Source organism: Artemia sp. Qi Xiang Cuo, chromosome 12 (assembly GCF_049724085.1).
Source record: "Artemia sp. Qi Xiang Cuo chromosome 12, ASM4972408v1, whole genome shotgun sequence".
Classification (NCBI taxonomy): Eukaryota; Metazoa; Arthropoda; class Branchiopoda; order Anostraca; family Artemiidae; genus Artemia; species Artemia sp. Qi Xiang Cuo.
In genome coordinates, this window is record NC_142805.1 from 31547618 (window position 1) to 31566170 (window position 18553).

General features: G+C 36.6%; 1 protein-coding gene across 6 annotated transcripts in view; it reads right to left on the reverse strand.

The window, feature by feature from the left end:
• LOC148946013 (pseudouridylate synthase RPUSD2-like) overlaps nt 1-18553 on the reverse strand; it is a 323761-nt gene that overhangs the window by 177089 nt on the left and 128119 nt on the right. The window lies entirely within an intron of this gene.

Here is an 18553-nt window from a genome sequence, read left to right on the forward strand (position 1 = left end):
CATGTGAGAGGATACTCACTCTCTTTGAAAAGGTGTATACAAGGTCCAGAATAGCACAGAAAGGAATCTCTTTGAAACGGCGTATACAAGGCTCAGAAGTAGTACCTTGGTTACTACTCGCATGTCTCAACGCGAGAGGGACCTAATAATAACAATCATTGTTTAATGACACATTATACAAACACTAGTAAATCACTGGAGTAAAAAAAACATATAAAGCAATCAATAACATTATAAGCATAAACTAACAACTTGAGCGAGCAGAGACTTAAATCAGCTGGTTGTATGCCCCTAGTTGGTACTTATGTATTATAGTGACCACACTCAAGAAGTGAAGTATACCAAAATATGATGTAAATATAATACTCTAGTAACAAAATTAGGGAAATACAACAGAGAAATATGGAAAGCAAGTCGCCCAGACCGTATTATATTAAATCCTTAGCCTAACCAACTCTATATATTAAATATTTAACTAAAACATGATTGCATAGTAGTTTGTCTCGCTCAGGCTAAACTAATTAAACAGTTCGTGGTAACGAACTGTAAGTAAGGAGCGACCGGGCTCAATACTAACCGAAACTCTAAAAAACGTAATTTTGATACCAATAGATACATCAAAAGAATCAGATTTTTATGCTGATTTCAAATATATAAGTTTCATCTTACCCATCATAAGTTTCATCCTACCATCATACCCAGTTTAGTCTTACCCATCAAAAGTTACTTTCTCATAAACTCTGTTTCTTAAAACAATAAAAAAAAAACTTTAGCGTAAAGAGCGAGGCGTTGAGGAGGGGACAGCCTTTTTCATATACGGAATAATTTATGTCGCTCCTTACTTTCAGTTAAAAAAAACTTGTTTTTTTATTGAATTGTCTCCAAATGCACATAGAAAAACCGGTTTTGCAACAGATCAAGAACAACAGTGTGGTCGCTATAATACATAAATACCTCCTAGTTTTCAAGTGGCATTAGCTGAAAGTTTATCATGAAGCGTTATAAGTTTAGTTTTAATGCCTATTGACAGGTTCTCGATTTAAAATTCAAATACCAAAAATAATATCACTTGAAATGTTTACACCGCGATACTTTAACTCGCTAAGTTAATCGATCGGAACGACACATCATGATCATAGAAAGGTGGAAAATTTTGCATAGTCACCCGATTGTATTTGCCTTGATTAGCAGCTATTTTTAAATAGCCAAGTCAGATCTTTTCCTGAGTAATCTAGAAGTTTCGTGAGTAATTTTGATATATGTTTATTTTATTTACATAAATATATTGTATTCATAATCCCAACCAAATCCCACAGCAGTGTTACAAATTGAACATTCGCTGCAGTTACTAAGCTCAAAGCACTGCACGCCAGGTATTTAGGTTAGTATTAAATTCCTATTCAACATTGAAGCATGCCAACATTTTGGTGAGAATGGCCTCGTTTGCCAAAACTCACGTTTTTAAGATTTCAGCTGCAACGCTTCCCACAGAAAATTTCATCTTTAAGCTAGTACGTGACAATTGATGGTCCTTACCACTCCAGCAGATAAAATCTCATTTTCTTTTCTTTGACGCTTGAATGACATTCATTAACTTCATTAGGAAGGAAGAGTTGGAGACAGAACTTTTTTTTCTTTCTTTTTTTTTCAGCACAGTTTTGTTAAAAAAACGCTATTTGAGTATAGGATTCAATATTACCACGAGATGTCCGTTCTTAGCTTTAAAAAGGGAGATACAAACTAGGTAGTACTGAATTACAATTAGTTTACAAGGGAAATCCCCTTTCTGGACTTTTGTCCTTTCGTGATTTTTCTTCTTCTTGCGTTTATTTTCCATAATCACGTGTGCATATTACCTTGCAGGAGGTCTGCTTCTGGGCTCTTCTTTTACACGAAGTCGCGTATAGTTATTCAGTAGTAGATTATGAGGTAATTGAATATTCATAAAATGAACTGTCTGGGGTGAGAACCAACCTTCAATCAGCAATTATGGATATATTTGTAATTTTTAAAAACAATATGAAGCTTTATTCTAAGATTCCAACTCCGCTTTGTTTTGTGATAAACATGGACTCAAGTACTATGACTGAAGTATTAGAAGAATTCAGGATCAAAATAGGTCAAGTGTATTTAAGACACTTTAAAAATACCGATGCCCACCATACTTGAAACCATATATGTTTGTATTAATGAATACAATTTTTGATGCAGCCGCACACTAATAATATACATATTTTTATTTAGGGCAATAGTGAGACCATTTCACTAGCCTTGTATTAGGGCTCGTTGTTTTCAGCATTAATGTTTCTAATTCCAAATTAGTCAAACGATTGATCATTGTTCTTACAGAAATACAACCGAAATAAAGAATTGAACAACTTTTATTGCTATGAATATATATGATGTATCTTCATGAAAATTATGATTGATAGGGAAAAATACATAAAGGTTGAAAAAAGCTGCTCAATGAATAGTGTCGCACCAGACCATGCACTAAAATCATCGCTAAATCTGGAAACAAAGCAAAAAAGTGGATTAAGAGGTGTAACTCGGAGCATATATTTAGGTATGATGGAGCATCCTTTTAGGTATGATGAACCAGCGTTGGTGAATATGATCGTTTTTTAAACTGCTGATACAGGCAATTAGCAGAACGGATTGTCTCAGCAGAGAAAATAGGATTGGATAAAATAGATAAATATCTAAGAAGCAATTCTAGTGCTTTCTTAAAGATCAAGGATCAAACCATGGAAAACTGCTTGAAACATACTTGAAAGGTGATGTACTTTTGCCAACCCCAGAAGAATTATAAACAGTTAAAAAATGTTCTGCTGATAGTTGGTTAAATAAATACAGGTTCAGCAACCGACATGCTAAAAAACATACTTCAGCGTGAACTCCTCCAGTATTCCCCGGCATTATTTGAAGCCCAATCCGAAGGATTCAGGTTAACAACAGGAAAAAAGTCTGATCTCATAAACTTGACAGAAGCGTTGTCTTACCTAGATTCTAGAGCCTGCTCTTTGCCAGTTTCGAATGTCGATTCGAAGCTTTCACTTATTCTGGACTTTATGCCACTCTTAGGGACTATGACTCCGTCAAGGAATGAAACATTATCAGATTTTCAAGAAGATTTTAATCAGCTCTCAGAACATCTATGCCAACTGCAGAGTTTGGAGGTCAGTACAACATATAGGGAAAATATTAAACTCAGTGATTCCTGGCAATCAATTCTCGGAAGTTCTTTTGCCAAAGCTAACTCTTTATTTATGAGTTTTGGAGCAATTTTGGTAGTACAAGTAGGAACTTCAACATAATATTAGCTGGAGGTTTCCCTGATCGTCGACGTGTTGGGATATTGTCCAGAGAAGAATACATAGAACCTTTACCTCTTCTTAGTCTTGAGCTTAGAATCACACACGAAGGATCAGACATTCGTATTGCAGTCCACCTGCTTCCAGCTTTACAAATGGAAGATTTTCTTTAATTGTTTGGGCCAATGACACCGATATTCTGGTGATACTTTTGCAACACTCGTCTACGCTGTTAGCTGCGGAAGGGTAAAAAAAGAACGAACTATTCCTCCAATTTCCTGACCAAATTGTTCCAGTGCATGAGCTGACTTTTTCTCTTCCAAGGGACTTTGTTGACAATATTGGACTTCTGAATAGCCTTAGTGACACTGACACGACGAGCTTTATATATCCAGTGGGTAAGAAGATATTCGTTAAAGCTGCCCCAGAATATAATCTTTCCGCCCACTGGAAACAGCTTTAAATACCACCTTAGAGGTGTATATCAGCAGGGAATCATTTTACAGGCAACAGAAAGTGAACCAATAGTTTTAAACCCCCTAAATTTTGTATGGGCATTCAGTGACGCTTTTGGGGTTATTCCTCATTTCCTCTGACAAAATTATTGTCACAATGGTCAATTTCTGTAGGCTGTATCGTCGTTCACTGTAAATATAAAAACATGTGCATTGGAAAGTACTCCTGCACAGGAATATGTAAGTGTGACTTGCTTATGCTTCGAAATGTGACCTTTCTGAAAGGGACGATTAGACCATGATCTAATAATAACATTAAAAATATTGCGCCAATTGCCTTCAAATGTCTCACAGAACTGATAGACAATTTGAATTATCCTTACTCTGTGTCTATCTACCTTAGTTCTGCCCTAGGAATGATGGTAGATTTTCTATCAACAAGTGAAATGAATCATTTTTATACACTTCTGAAAAAGTTATGCCAGCTTTCCATCTCACAAAGACTATCTGTCTTGGATTTATTCTAATTAGCCATGGCTTGGCCCTCAAGTCTTCCACCAAGTTGATCAAATTCGAAAATCAACGGAATTATCAATTTAAATAATCCTTATTCTATGCCTATCTACCTTAGTTCTGCCCTAGGATGGATGATAGACTATCTATCAACAAGTGAAATGAATCATTTTATACAATTCCGAAAAAGTTATGAGAGCTATCCCTGTTACAAACTATCTGTCTTTGCTTTATTCTAACTAGCCATGGCTTGGCTCTCAAGTCTTTCACCAATTTGATCAAATTCAAGCTTCATGAAGCAGCTCAAATCTGAAATCAAAGATGCCATAGCATATCATAGAACAAGAAAAAATATGCCAGTTACCTCTGAATATGCCAAGTTTTTTGTTTACAAACCACCTATGTTGTACAACTCACTAGCATTCCTAATTAGCAGCACTGATGAGCCCCCAAATGACCTGTGTGCATTCTAGGATGTGAGCATGGGCGTAGGCAGCATTAGGCAGCATATTGTCTAGGGGGGCAGCTGCCCCCCTGCCCCCCTCCCTACGCCCATGGATGTGAGTGAAGAAAAGGATAGACGTATTGTTGACTTAGCCCAGGACCTGTCATTTCCAAGAGTTATTTTTGACTTAATACTTTAATATATTTTTACCCTTGACCAGGACTGTTCCTATTCAATTACTAATGTTCATTCCTGGGTTATAAATAATTAAACATTATAATGATTATAACCGATTTCCCAATAAACAAATTTTGACACTTAATTCAATTTACAGAATAAAAAAACATTCAGTCAATAATAGTAGTTTTTTTTTGTTTTGTTTTTGATCACTAACTTTCATATATTCTTGCTCAGTTAGGTTCAGCTGCAGCTAAAAGGACCAAACTTTAATGGGCTGCACGTGAAATTCGTTAGATAGCACTATTTAATATTTCAGGTCATTTTAAAGGGTCAAGCACCCCTCGGAGGTACCTTCCTATTCCCGGGTATAATCTTTGCTTTTTGTCTCAGGTTTACAGCTTACCATAAAAGAGTGTGCATAATATCATTTATACAAAGTAGAGCGTCGTACAAGTTCAGTAATCAACAGCCTCAGCAGCATGTTGCCACAACATACGCCTTTACCGGGGAAAGCCCTAAGTATTATAATTGTGACCAGGACAATCATTATGGCAAGAAAAATTCCCGCTCACAAATGACATGTTAGCACGAAATGTTAATGGAAAGCTATATGGAGTTAATTGTTATTCTGTTTCAGTATGAGGATATCATGCTCTTTAAACTGTTATATTTTCTATTAAATGGACAAAGCAACTATTTTGAATACCTCTTCAGCACGAGCATCATAATTACGCAGGTACTTTATTTTTACAATGGCAGAAGCAAGGAGGAATATTGATATAACCAAAATAGAAAACCAAATTATTATATAATATCAAAGCTTCCTAAGAGACATGACTTTGTGATTGGGTCAATTTTGTAGTTTTCTTTTTTTTCTTTGTGTTTGTGTATCAAAGGGCTTGATTGAGTTTCGGTCTTATAAGTCAAATAACAAGGATCAATACTCCAAAATGCCAAAAACAAAAATTTGAGCAATCAACAATTTTTTTAAGCCAATCTAACAGCCTCCAGGCTCAATAGATCGAAATATTCCTCATACTCAAATACTCAATAACATATTCTTAAAGCTTCTAAAAAAAAATTGATTCTCGGTAGGATATATTATTTGTAATTTATTTGCAATTCAATTTGCAATTTATTTTGTTTATCGATTACCCGATTATCTGTACCTTTCTTATATATTTAACTGATTTGGCAAGTGGATGGTGGAATTAAGAAAACTGATTCAAAATCTAGCATATTTTTCTAGTTTCAGTCTAACCTAGGAAGGCTAAGTTCAAGACCCCTTTTCGAGCGCGTTCAAACTTTTTTGAAAAAAAGCTTCAAAAATCATTCTGTAGATAGCGACAGTATTGATATACTAATTCAAGAAATTATAACCAATATCAAACTACGTACTTAAGACAGATATACTATTTTAAATACAAGATTCTGGGAAAAATGTTGCGTTTCTAGCGTACATTTAAAAATTTCTTAAATTATTGCTAAGCGATTTATAGATCGTCTGTCAATAAAGATAAAGGGGTGTTTAGTTGAACTCCTTAGCGTAGAAAACGTCCTTAAGGCATGGTAACTTTTGAAACGACACTTCTAATTATGGTAACCGCTCCATCCAGGCGTAATCTTACTTTTTAGGTTATTTTAGATCATTTCTAAACGAGGAATAGCTGTCCTGTTTGTAATAAGTTGGATTAATTCATTAAAATTTTGATCTGTTCAGAAGAAAAATTGGAATAATTTCATTATTTATGCGTTTTTTTGGATTTTAGCATCAAAATGCTTTGATTAGATCTTAGCTTTTTACGTCCATAACGGTATTCCCAAAAGTAAGTACTATAAAAAAAGGACAATAAACATTTTGACATTAAAATACTAAATGGTTTTGCAGAGATCAATTTAGCTATGTTTAGAAGTTTAACCAGTTTAACTATTGAAGCATAGTTAGCATAGTTAAACATTTTTTCGTACTAAAATATCAATATTACTGAAATTAAAACTTGGATTGAAATTAATAACACCGAATTATTTTTAAAAAGCTTATAATCAACTTGAATGACTGATTATATGAAAAAACTGCTAATTTGTCTGAGGGGACAAGGTTTTCTAGGAAAAAACCTTGGAAGGGTATCTCCAAATTCAAGGTTTGCTGGTAACGCTGCAGAAACGCGTTCAATTTCAATATATTAATACATTGTTTTTTTTAGTAAGTAGAAAAGAGAAAATCATGGACATGTTTTCCATCAGATGATTGGTCAACTGATTTCAACCGCAGCAATGTTTCTTCTTTTGGTTTGTTCTTTGGATATTTTCGTTTTTTTACGTTTTTTGTGCTATTTATGAAAGAATTTTGTTCTTTATTCTACGGATTAGCGTCGGGAGTGCTTTATTTCAAAGAGGCAATGCAACTTGAAATTCGTCTTTTGTATCAGGCACATCAGTTTAGCCACTGTGACAAAAGTGTGTGTGTGTGTGGGGGGGGGGCTGGTAATCTTCTCAACCATTGACGCATAAACAAGTTTCCTTCCTCTTTTCTCTTAAAACCTTAGAGGCTCACTCAAGGCATTTGGGGTCTCTATATAGTGGGGGAAAAACAAGTAATAGAGGTTGTTTCCCCACATTGGGCTGCTTTGATGAAATCTTGATACTGTATATTTATGTAAATTTATTAAATGTATCCAAACATTTATTTGACACTATATAATTTATACTATATTGTAACGGTGATTATGGTTGCTTTTAAAATAACTATGCTCACAAAGAGATAATTTTTACCCAAAAGCTTAATAACTTTGTTATTTTTCGATGTGCCAAAAGTTAGGAGGTACATTAAAAAATGCGGCATCAAAGAGCATTTTATTGTGATAAGACCAAAAATTTCATCAATGAAACCTTAAAGAGTGGCACATTTCTCCAATTGTTTGTAACGGACCATTTGACATTGTTAGTTTCATCGTGATGTATAGGACGGATCCATCATGATAAAACTGACAGTTAGACAGAGTTTAATGGCATTTGGTTGTTCAGTTGCTCAGTGCTACTGACACACAGAAGCAAAACGAATTCAGTACAGGTGGTGTCAAAAAAGGTACCTATCAAGGATGCACACAAGAGGGTGCCAATGACACCTTGCCCATTTACTTATCTTTCTGCGATTACTTGCCTACTTTACAAGCCCAGAAGCCTTTGAAGTTTTAGTATAGGGTATTATTGCATGTGCATTTCATTATGAATAAACATTATCCATCTGGTGATTCGCTCATATTGGAAAAAAAAAAAAATTAATACAAATCTTTTGAAAGTTTCAATAGCATCAATATGACACTCTTGACACCAGATTGGATTACTGGCAGAGATATATAGGTAGCGTTATGAAGCACGGGAATACAAAAACAACGTCATAAGTCGCAAGGTAATGTGATACATACTGTATTTCTCAGCGGCATATTTCAATGGAAAATGAACATTTTATGGAAAAAGCACAAGCGCAATTTGAAGTGGTAATACTTCAAAATAAAGATTCCGTGGTGCCAAACACCACTAGAATCCACTACAAACACTAGAATCCGTGGTGCCAAACACCTTGGCATGGAGCTTTAACTTCAAAGCGGGATAAACTTGGCTATAATGCGCTTGAATAATAATTCACAGGAATGAAAAAAAAGAAGAGCAGATGAAAGCAGAAGAAAATACTGCAGACACCGAGACGTAATACCTTGGGGACTTTCTACCGTGTATCTGGAAACAAAGTAGACAGATATAAGAAATCCTTTTTGCCCAACTTCAGGCTCATTCCCAATAGTCCGGGTGCCAGGTATTGAAAATGTGAAACATACCACGACGGAATGGGGCCCGTACGAGAATTAGCCTACCCTCCTAAATCGACCATGCTGATTTGAAAAATATCAACGGCACTCGCTTGCGAGGGGTGGAACACTCCGAAACTTGACATTTTATTATATTTTGGTGTTTCATGCAGGAAAATGCATCTTCCAAGGTGCAGTTTTCCGCTCAAATACGAGATAAAAATGCCTAGAGGCCATAGAATGTCTTCATAACAAACTAACACGATTAGTTAGAAAAAAATGGCAGCAATGGTGCAGAAAAAGAAACTAAACAAAGTCAGAATTAACACTATTTATTCAATGCTCATATTCCGATAAATAAAAGTTTAAATAGGAATCAAATCCTTTTAATAGACAGTGTTTCGCAAACAGTGATAGAAATTCACAAAAATACCAGATATTTTGGTCACGTATGCAGTGACCGTCATCAGTAGTAAAACTAAACCAAAACAATTTAAAACAAAAGTTTATATACGAAATCAAGTAAAACTACATATTGTTTAATTCTCTAATTCTTTTCAAAACAAAGGCGGAAGCTAGCCTCTTTGACCTTCTTGGATTTGGTTCATTAGAGTTCAATGATATAACACTTGGACAGAGGTCAACTACATTGGATGAACTGAACGTTACTCTATCAGATTTTAATAAATTATCATACATAGAGTTCAGCCCAAATTCACCTGTGTTTAACGCTATATTCTTGAATATGATTTTCTTTATTTCAAGGGTTTCACGAAAATTTTGCTTTAAAACCCGGTCCCTAGAAATCAGAGAGACATTATCGAACAAAATAAAATGGTCTGGAAAACTGAAAATGAAGGACTGAAGTAAAATCTTCAGACTTAGAATCTTGGTTTAAAGCCGAAGAAATAAAATCTTTATGCTGTAATAATCTCATTTCCAAATTCAGGTTAGTACGTCCCACATATGAGCTTCCGCAAGTACATGGGATCTCATAGACCCTACTTTGTTGCCCGAATGAAGTTAGATCCTTCCCAATGAAGATAGATGAATTTCTATAACTGTTTGTGAAACACTGTCTATGAAAAGGATTTGATCCCTATTTGAACTTTTATTTATCGTTATGGAAGGGCAGTGTGGTCTCCGATATTATCTACTCACATCTCCCAATTCATTAGGGTTTTTTTCCAAGCATCCTTTCATTTCAAGACAAGCAAAACTATTCCTCATCTGAAGCAGTCTTGGCCTGGCAGCACTTCCCACATGAAGAGCACAAAAGATCGCAACCTCTATCTGCACATGGACATTTTTGTCCACAAGATTTACACTTGCAATATGGCAAAGTTTTCTGAATAGTGGATGGCCAAGCAGGAAGGGTTGATTTAATAGGTACCATGCATCTGCCTTCCATCTGCCATCCAAAATCTAGCGGAGAAACGCACGAAGGGTGAGGCATAAGGGCCTGCAGCATAATGGACCACTGGTAAATGCTCCTTTTCCCATGTAAGGCAAAGGAGTCGTCGATTGGAGGCGTTTTCCGGTGATGAAACAAGTGAACGCGGAGGTCATTCAAACACGACAATTCCTCTAATTTTCTGTATGAGGCGATCAAAATCTCACAACACAGCTTCATAATATCTTTCTTAAGCTCAACTACTCGGTCGCTTTGTTGCAAAATCTGTTCAGTCTGTAAGGGTATACGCTTCTTCATGTCTGCTGCTCAGTCCATTGGCAAAGCTTTCGAAGTTTACCATCTGTTTACCTGGAAGCAGCTGAACTACTCCAGTTCTATCTGCAATAGGTACACTATAAAAGCAAGGACTCCTGATATCCTCCTGATAGGTACACTAGAAAAGCAAGGACTTTACTGTCAGTACCGATCCAAAAGTCAAACATGCATTCCATAAGCTTTGCTTTACGATTTTGCTGAGGATTTTTCAGGCCTGTTTGCACGCCGTTCATGGCAACCACTACTGTCTTTTAAAGAAATGATTTGACAACTCTCAATGTCCTTAAATAGTCCATCGTAACGGTTTGCTACAACATGCAGCTGAGTTGTTTGTTTGGGAAGTTTCCCTAGGAGATTCGTAAAAGTCCTTTTAACAAAGTCTACGAAAATTTTATCCCTCCCCAGAGGTTGACCTCTTATAAAGGACATAAAATCATCAACAACTCCCACACCTGCTGCCTCTTGGAAACTCGGTACTTCAGCTGGTCACTTTTCGATGGTAATAAAGTCTTTCAGAAAATCAAATAAAGCACACTTACTGCCAGTTCTTATGACAGTGCTTCCACTTTGCGTAACTTCAAACAGTGCCGGTAGATATGAAATAAGTTCATGACTTAATATTTTTGCAAAAATCCCTGCAATAATGAGACCAAGTGATGACATACAAAAAAGGCCTTACTCACAAATAACATCACATGCTATGCAATCTCCACTAAATTAACCAAAAACTATCGCCAGGAACTTCTTTCTCCTCTTCTGTTCTCTTGATACTAAAACAATAACAGTCAAAACAACACCAATCTTGCTTTTTTCTTCTAAAGGACATTGGAAAGTGACGTCTGAAACCGGCATGTGCAGCTTTTGCTCGCTAGATAGCACTTTTCCGGAAATCTGAAACTCAGATCCGAATGTAATAAACTTCCCCCTTGTTTTAAAGTGCCGTTTTTTATTTTCGGTATCAGCATTTTTTAGGTTATCTTTTGTTATATGTTTCATAATAAACCCATTCCGTCGTACCCCCTTCTTGAAATAAGCGAGATAGCGAAGCTTGGCGCCCTGACTACAATGAGACTTTAGTAACTTTGAGATTAGGCTAGCGCTGATTTGAGCCAATCAGATTTTTTCATGGATTTTTTAGCCAATCAGAAAATTATAAGAAAAATCTGATTGGCACGAATTAGCGCTAGGTAAATCTCAATTCTAATAAAATCCCTTTAAATGGGCCAATACCAAATATTAGTAGGCTAACTGCGCTAGAGCACTGAAAAAGCGAATCACCCTTGCCTTTAAAAACGGTACAGTGTTCGTACTAAAATGATATAACATTTGAAATCGAAACGATATTCTAAGAACGACACACATATTTGTACTAAATAAATTATCTCCATCGCTTTTGGGTCATTTACAAGACACCCTGCCAAATTTCTTTTTTTTTTAATGTAATATGTTTTCTTCAGGAAAGGAATCGTTAACATGAATGTCAAACACGACCAAAAACGACGAAATATTTTTTTTCCAAAGGAAAAAAGAGCAGAAAAGAATGAACTGTAATGATTTTTTTTCCGGGCAAGCATCAGATTTTACAGACTGAGAGATCGCTTTAACAGTGATCAGTACTTCGACTGGACTCTTTAGGCTGATCAAGTCAAGTATAAACTTGACCTCTCGACTATTCTGAACAAAATAATGACCTCAAAATTCTGGTTTGATATCTTAGGCGGTTAAGCCTGGACAGGTAGCAAAAAAGGACAAGGGAATGGGGGTTGTTTGCCCTCCAGTCACTTTCGATTCTTAAATTAGGAAACTAAAACTTTAGATTTCCAACAAATGAGCCACCTTCCAAGTTCCTAAGGCCACTCTTTCCATAGGAAGTGAAAACATTAGAGGTATATGGTTCTTTACTAAGGAAAAGCTAAAACGTTGCATCTGATAGAATGTTCCCAAAAATTTTTTATTGCTTTCCACGAAAATTTTAATGCTTTCAGCCAAATTAATAACTAAAATAAGGCTGAGATAATCAAATCAGTAACCCATTTAGATAATCAAATAAGCTAGCTAAATGAGTAAGTTAAACAAAGAAGAACAAACATTTTTTATGTTTGTCAGTAATAGAAGTAATTTTCCAGCTCTATCTTTACTTTTTTTTTCTCTCTCTCTTTTCTCTTTTCACAACTTTGCCTAGACGTGTGCCTTCTCTCACGGTAAATTTTCTTTTGTTTATTTGACCCTCATAAATCAATTGAAAATGAACACAAAACCCAGATTGAGCATTAGTTTACCGGTTTTTAGGGGATCTGGCGTAACCCCGGAAATTCCCCCTCCGCAGAAAACGCTCCCCGGATAATTTACCGCCATAGAAAACTCCCCCATACGCAAAATTGAGCAGCCACAGAGAAAATACAAAATAGGTTCTTCAAAATGTCGATCAGATGCCCTAAGGAATGACTAAAGGACCAGCTATCAAAAACAGATTTAGGACAGGGGTTGATTGGTCTCCAATCACTTTCGACTAACAAAAAAAGGACTAGCACTCTCAATTTTCGATCGAATGAGCATCCTCCGGAGTTTCTGCGACCACGAGGGGGAGGTCAGGAATAAGGAAGGGATTTTTTGGAGTTTCGGTTACTGCTGAGCCGCATCGATCCTTACTTACAGTTTGTTACTACAAACTGTTTGATCACTCTCCTCCATTGGTTTTTTGCATCATAATTCCGTTCTTCGATTGTTCTAGGTTGTTCTCAATAGTTGCTGCGATTATTTTTTTTTATTTATTTCTTCCTGTTTTAAGTTTCATTTACTCCTACAGAGTAATTGTGTTTGTTTTAAGTTTGAACTATTGAATAGCTTTATCTCTGTTCGTTTTAGATTTTAATATGGTTGTTTATTTATAATTGAAAATTCTTCGAACTTTTTTCGTTTTGTACCGGAGATTTAGATCTTTAGATTTAATGAAACTTGCATCATTAGAAAGTGTGAATTTTTTTTTTCAATTAAACGGAGCAGAATTTTCTTTTTAAGTCCAGGAAAATGCAATCCCTAAAAATGTTCTAGCATGCCTGCTTGGAAAACATTAAAATCAGCTGAAAGAAAGCATCATTTGATTAATTTACAATTTTGGGAGTTTCTTGCTGTGCTACCGCCCGTTATTACAAGCATTATCGACATACACGTATAATTTAAGCTGTACATACATTGATTAGCCAGCGATATTCCTAACAATCAATAACAGATTATATCGATTTTTTTGTGTTAAACTAGCCTTTCGTTGGCTTTTCGAACTGTTGACACGTTTAAGATCCGAAATCAATTTGTACAAAAATTGCTTTGGGAGTTCCCTGTGCATTGGGAAAATTCGCAAGTGGGTCCTTTGTCTTTGAGACAGTCAGCCGACGCTGAGACTGGCAATACAATTCTCGAGGCATCGAATGACCTTACTCGCAAAAGCTAGACATGACACAGAAGGCTCATAGGCAATACTGGTACTGTTAACTCCACAAAACTAAAACAATGTAGAAAACGGATAATTCTCAACTGACTTTATTTAGTATGCGTAACCCAATGAAAGTCCTGCCAATCGCAGAGAGTCTGGTAGATTAAAAAGGCAAATTGAGAAATTGACGAAGTTTTTACAAATGTATGTCAATGTCTGAGCAAAGATATTATTACGGTGAAGAAATGTTTGATGCTGTGCTAATCTTCCAGTCCCTTTTTTGCTCTTTCTGCACTCGATTCGTGTTTCTTGCGTTTCTGAGTGGCGGTAAATAACTTATTATTACTGTTACAAATAATATCGATTACTTTGTGGCGTTTCTTGTGCTTTTTCAGGTTTGAGCAGGGTGAATTTGAATTAAACAAAATTACAGGGTCAATTTTTTTGTATAAAGTTAGTCACCTGACTTCTAAAAATAAAACAATAGAATGTATTTTAGTAATCGATCACCACAATGGCCCGGGATGTGCTTTCCTAGGGCCCGGGAGCTTATCCTCGAAATTTCAGCACAATCCGATCACTCCTTCCCTGTTTTCAAAAAACCAAATATAGCCACTTAAAATTCATCATTTCTTTTTTTTTCTTAGCCACGCCTACAGGCCACAGTTGGCAACTGATCCGGGTGAATGAGAAGAGAAAACAAATCAAGTGATTTGGTATGGAAATCTCAAGAAAACTTTCAAAATAGAGTTCATCAATTTGGCTTCGGAACGGCTCGTGCACAATTAAAAATTCAAAATCGTTTCCTACACTATTCCCTGCACTATTACACAATTTCCTGCACAATTAAAAATCCAAAAACTTCCTACAGCAGGGCAGTATTGATAGTTCAAAAATAGTTTATAGCCTTTATACAGTCTCAATGGAGAGCTGCAATACTTCTCGACACATGACACATGTTGATGAGGGGAGAAGTCCCTACCAGTGCGTAAGACAATTTGGAAAAATAGTCGGTAGAGGAGACCTGAAGAACTGCGATTCTAGTTCCAATTTCTAGAACCAAATTCCTGATCAAGGAGGCACACTTGTGCCTCTATAAAGAGGCGACCCACCACAATGTTAAGCGATTTCAGGTCCTAGAGGTCGCAGAGAGACGGTGGCAATTGCATTTTGTAGCCCAAGCTCAAACTAAGAAACTTGCAAAATTTCATCCTCCTCCGACTTTATCTTCATGGGGTAAACTGGGCCGAAAGTTTGGACCCTCCCACCACAGCTCCCCTTTAACGTTGTCCAATTGGGCTAAAATTTAGAGGGTAAGCTTTCCTAGGGCCAGGGAGCTTATCCTCTAAATTTCAGCACAATCCGCACATTCCTACCCTGTTTTCAAAAAACCAAATATAGCCACTTAAAATTCATCATTTCTTTTTTTTTCTTAGCCACGCCTACAGGCCACAGTTGGCAACTGATCCGGGTGAATGAGAAGAGAAAACAAATCAAGTGATTTGGTATGGAAATCTCAAGAAAACTTTCAAAATAGAGTTCATCAATTTGGCTTCGGAACGGCTCGTGCACAATTAAAAATTCAAAATGAGGACTCATTCGAAGCAGAATTCGACCTGTTAGGGCCTTTTGATATTTTCAGACCGAAAAAATTATCCCTCGAATTTACATTTACGAAAAACCTCGCTTTCCTATAAGAACCCGCTATAAGCGGGCTAGCCCGCGAAAACGCGGGCTCGTTTTCCTATAAGAGCCCGCAAGCGATTTCCGGTCCTAGCGGTCGCAGAGAGACAGAGGTAATCGCATTTTGTAGCCCAAGCTTAAACTAAGAAACGTGCAAAATTTCACCCCCCCCCCAGACTTTATCAAGGAGGCACACTTGTGCCTCTATAAAGAGGCGACCCACCACAATGTTAAGCGATTTCAGGTCCTAGAGGCCGCAAAGAGATGGCGGTGATCGCATTTTGTAGCCCAAGCTCAAACTAAGAAACGTGCAAAATTTCATCCTCCTCCGACTTTGTCTTCATGGGGTAAACTGGGCCTGAAGTTTCGACCCTCCCACCACAGCCCCCCTTTGACGTTGTCCGATTGGGCTGAAATTTAGAATTTAAGCTTTACTAGGGCCTGAGAGCTTGTCTTCACAATTTCAGCTCAATCCGATTACTTCTTTCCTGTCTTCCAAAAACCAAATCTAGCAACTTAACGTTCATGTTTCTTTTTTTTTTGTTATCCACGCCTACATGACAAAGTTGGCAACTGATCCGGGTGAATCAGAACTCATTCAAAGCAGAATTTGATCTGTTATGTCCGGTTGATATTTTCAGACCGAAAAAAATATCCTCCGAACTTATATTTACGAAAAACCTTGTTTTCCTTTAATAGCCCATGTTAATTTTTCCCACCACAACCCCCCTTTAACGTTGTCTGATCGGGCTGAAATTTAGAGGATAAGCGTTCCTGGGGCCTGGGAGCTTATCCTCGAAATTTCAGCTCAATCCGATCACTCCTTCCCTGTTTTCCAAAAACCAAATATCAAGTTTTGTGGGAATTTGCTTTGCGAAAATAGATTCCATTTACTAAAAAACAATTACAATTGTGTGTCATTAGTCCAACAGCTGATACTTCAGACTGTCAGGCTGAAAACCCGGGTTCGATTCACCGTCAGAGCAAATTTTTTATATACTGAATTTAAACTTTAAAAAAGAAACTCAGTTTCTTTTTTAAATTATTTGAAAAAAATTACGTTTTCTAAAGAGTTAAAGAGGCTGAGTTACAAGGTCGACCCTTAAAACGTACAGGGATTAGGAGGCACAGTTGGGGGGCTGTTAAAGAGGCTGAGTCACAAGTTCGAACCTTAAAACGTACAGGGATTAGGAGGCACCCTGTACGACGTGATTTGAGTATTCAGGAATTAAAAGCCTTAACACAAGAATGTTCAAGAGCGGGGGATTTGGGGGGCGGCACCCCCCCAACTTTAACTCCTGACACGAACAGCTAACAGTTAGTCAAGCAATAATAAGTAATAAACTGTACAAAAACGTGCAGAAATTATTTGAAAAAAACTACGTTTTCTAAAGAGTTAAAGAGGCTGAGTTACAAGGTCGAACCTTAAAACGTACAGGGATTAGGAGGCACAGTTGGGGGCTGCCGCCCCCAAACCCCCGCTTTCGCAGCCTTTAAATAAAAAAAGTTTTTTAAACTGAAAGTAAGGAGCGACATTAAATCTTAAAACGAACAGAAATTATTCCGTATATGAAAGAGGCTGTGCCCTCCTCAACGCCTCGCTCTTTACGCTAAAGTTTTTTATTGTTTTAAAAAACGAAGTTGTGAGACAGAGTCAAGCTTTAGCGTAAAGAGCGAGGCGTTGAGGAGGGCACAGCCTCTTTCATATACGGAATAATTTCTGTTCGTTTTAAGATTTAATGTCGCTCCTTACTTTTAGTTCAAAAAACTTTGTTTTTGTTTTATTTAAGGGCTGCGAAAGCGGGGCGTTTGGGGGGGGGGAACCCCCCCAACTGTGCCTCCTAATCCCTGTACGTTTTAAGGTTCGACCTTGTAACTCAGCCTCTTTAACTCTTTAGAAAACGTAGTTTTTTTCAAATAATTCTATAACTAAATCGATTCTAAAACTAAATAAATAATATCAATAAGTTGATCAAGATTAAAAACCGAAGATAAAAAATTTGACATGACATCTACCGATATGTCTCACCCGATAAATTCAAACAGTTCTACAGCCCGAAAGCAATCAGACACTATATTCATTATAGGTGAGAAAATTCGTAAAAAGGCCAGCTAGTCGTAAGATTCGCCCCGCTTCCCACCTTCCAAGAGAAACATTTTGGCAAGTAATGGCTGCAATGACTTTCACCTGGTTCTCATATTTAATACCTAACTAAGTACCCCTATTTACTTCCAAGGCAGTATCTGTGACACTCATTGTTTTATTTCCAATACAGTATCTTCCTAAAACTAAATCGAAAAAGAAGCCTAGCATGATCAAACCTACTTCACATTGTTTATTCAACTCTTACAATCTAACCACCTGTTTCTAATAGAAAAGCTTCACAACACGAAAATCGGAATGAGCCGGAATCTGCCAACAGATCTTTATAGAATACCATAAATTTTTGCCATCGGCCGTGAGAAGATAAAGAACAGATAACACTTCAAACAGTCCAATAAGATTTCAGCTAAAAAGATAGACTTTATGTAGGATAGGTCAAACAAGGTGCACAGGACAAAACTAGGTCTGAAGATGGATATAAAAAAGATGGAGGATTTTAGAATAAGGGATGTTACCCGTCTAATAAAAATAGCTTGTGAAGGAATAAAATTTCTTCTTTAATTCTTAATTATCAATTGAGATAACCTACAAATTAAATAATGATCTTCATATTATATAAGGTAATTATAGAGATAAATAGAATATATATAAAATTAAATTAGAATAGATATTTAACTTAATATATCTTTATAATTATAATATATAATATATCTTGTTTGCCCTCATGAGCGTCTTTCTAGAAACTGCTTGATTTGAGCAAGTCTTGGCTAATTTCTTTAATAACCATATATGTGAATATAGGAAGGATACAGAGGAATTCACTCTTGGATTAGACTGAAGGGCGTCCTCTAAGAAATACTGTGGTCATAAATTTAAGCCGTTTTCTATCAACGATTG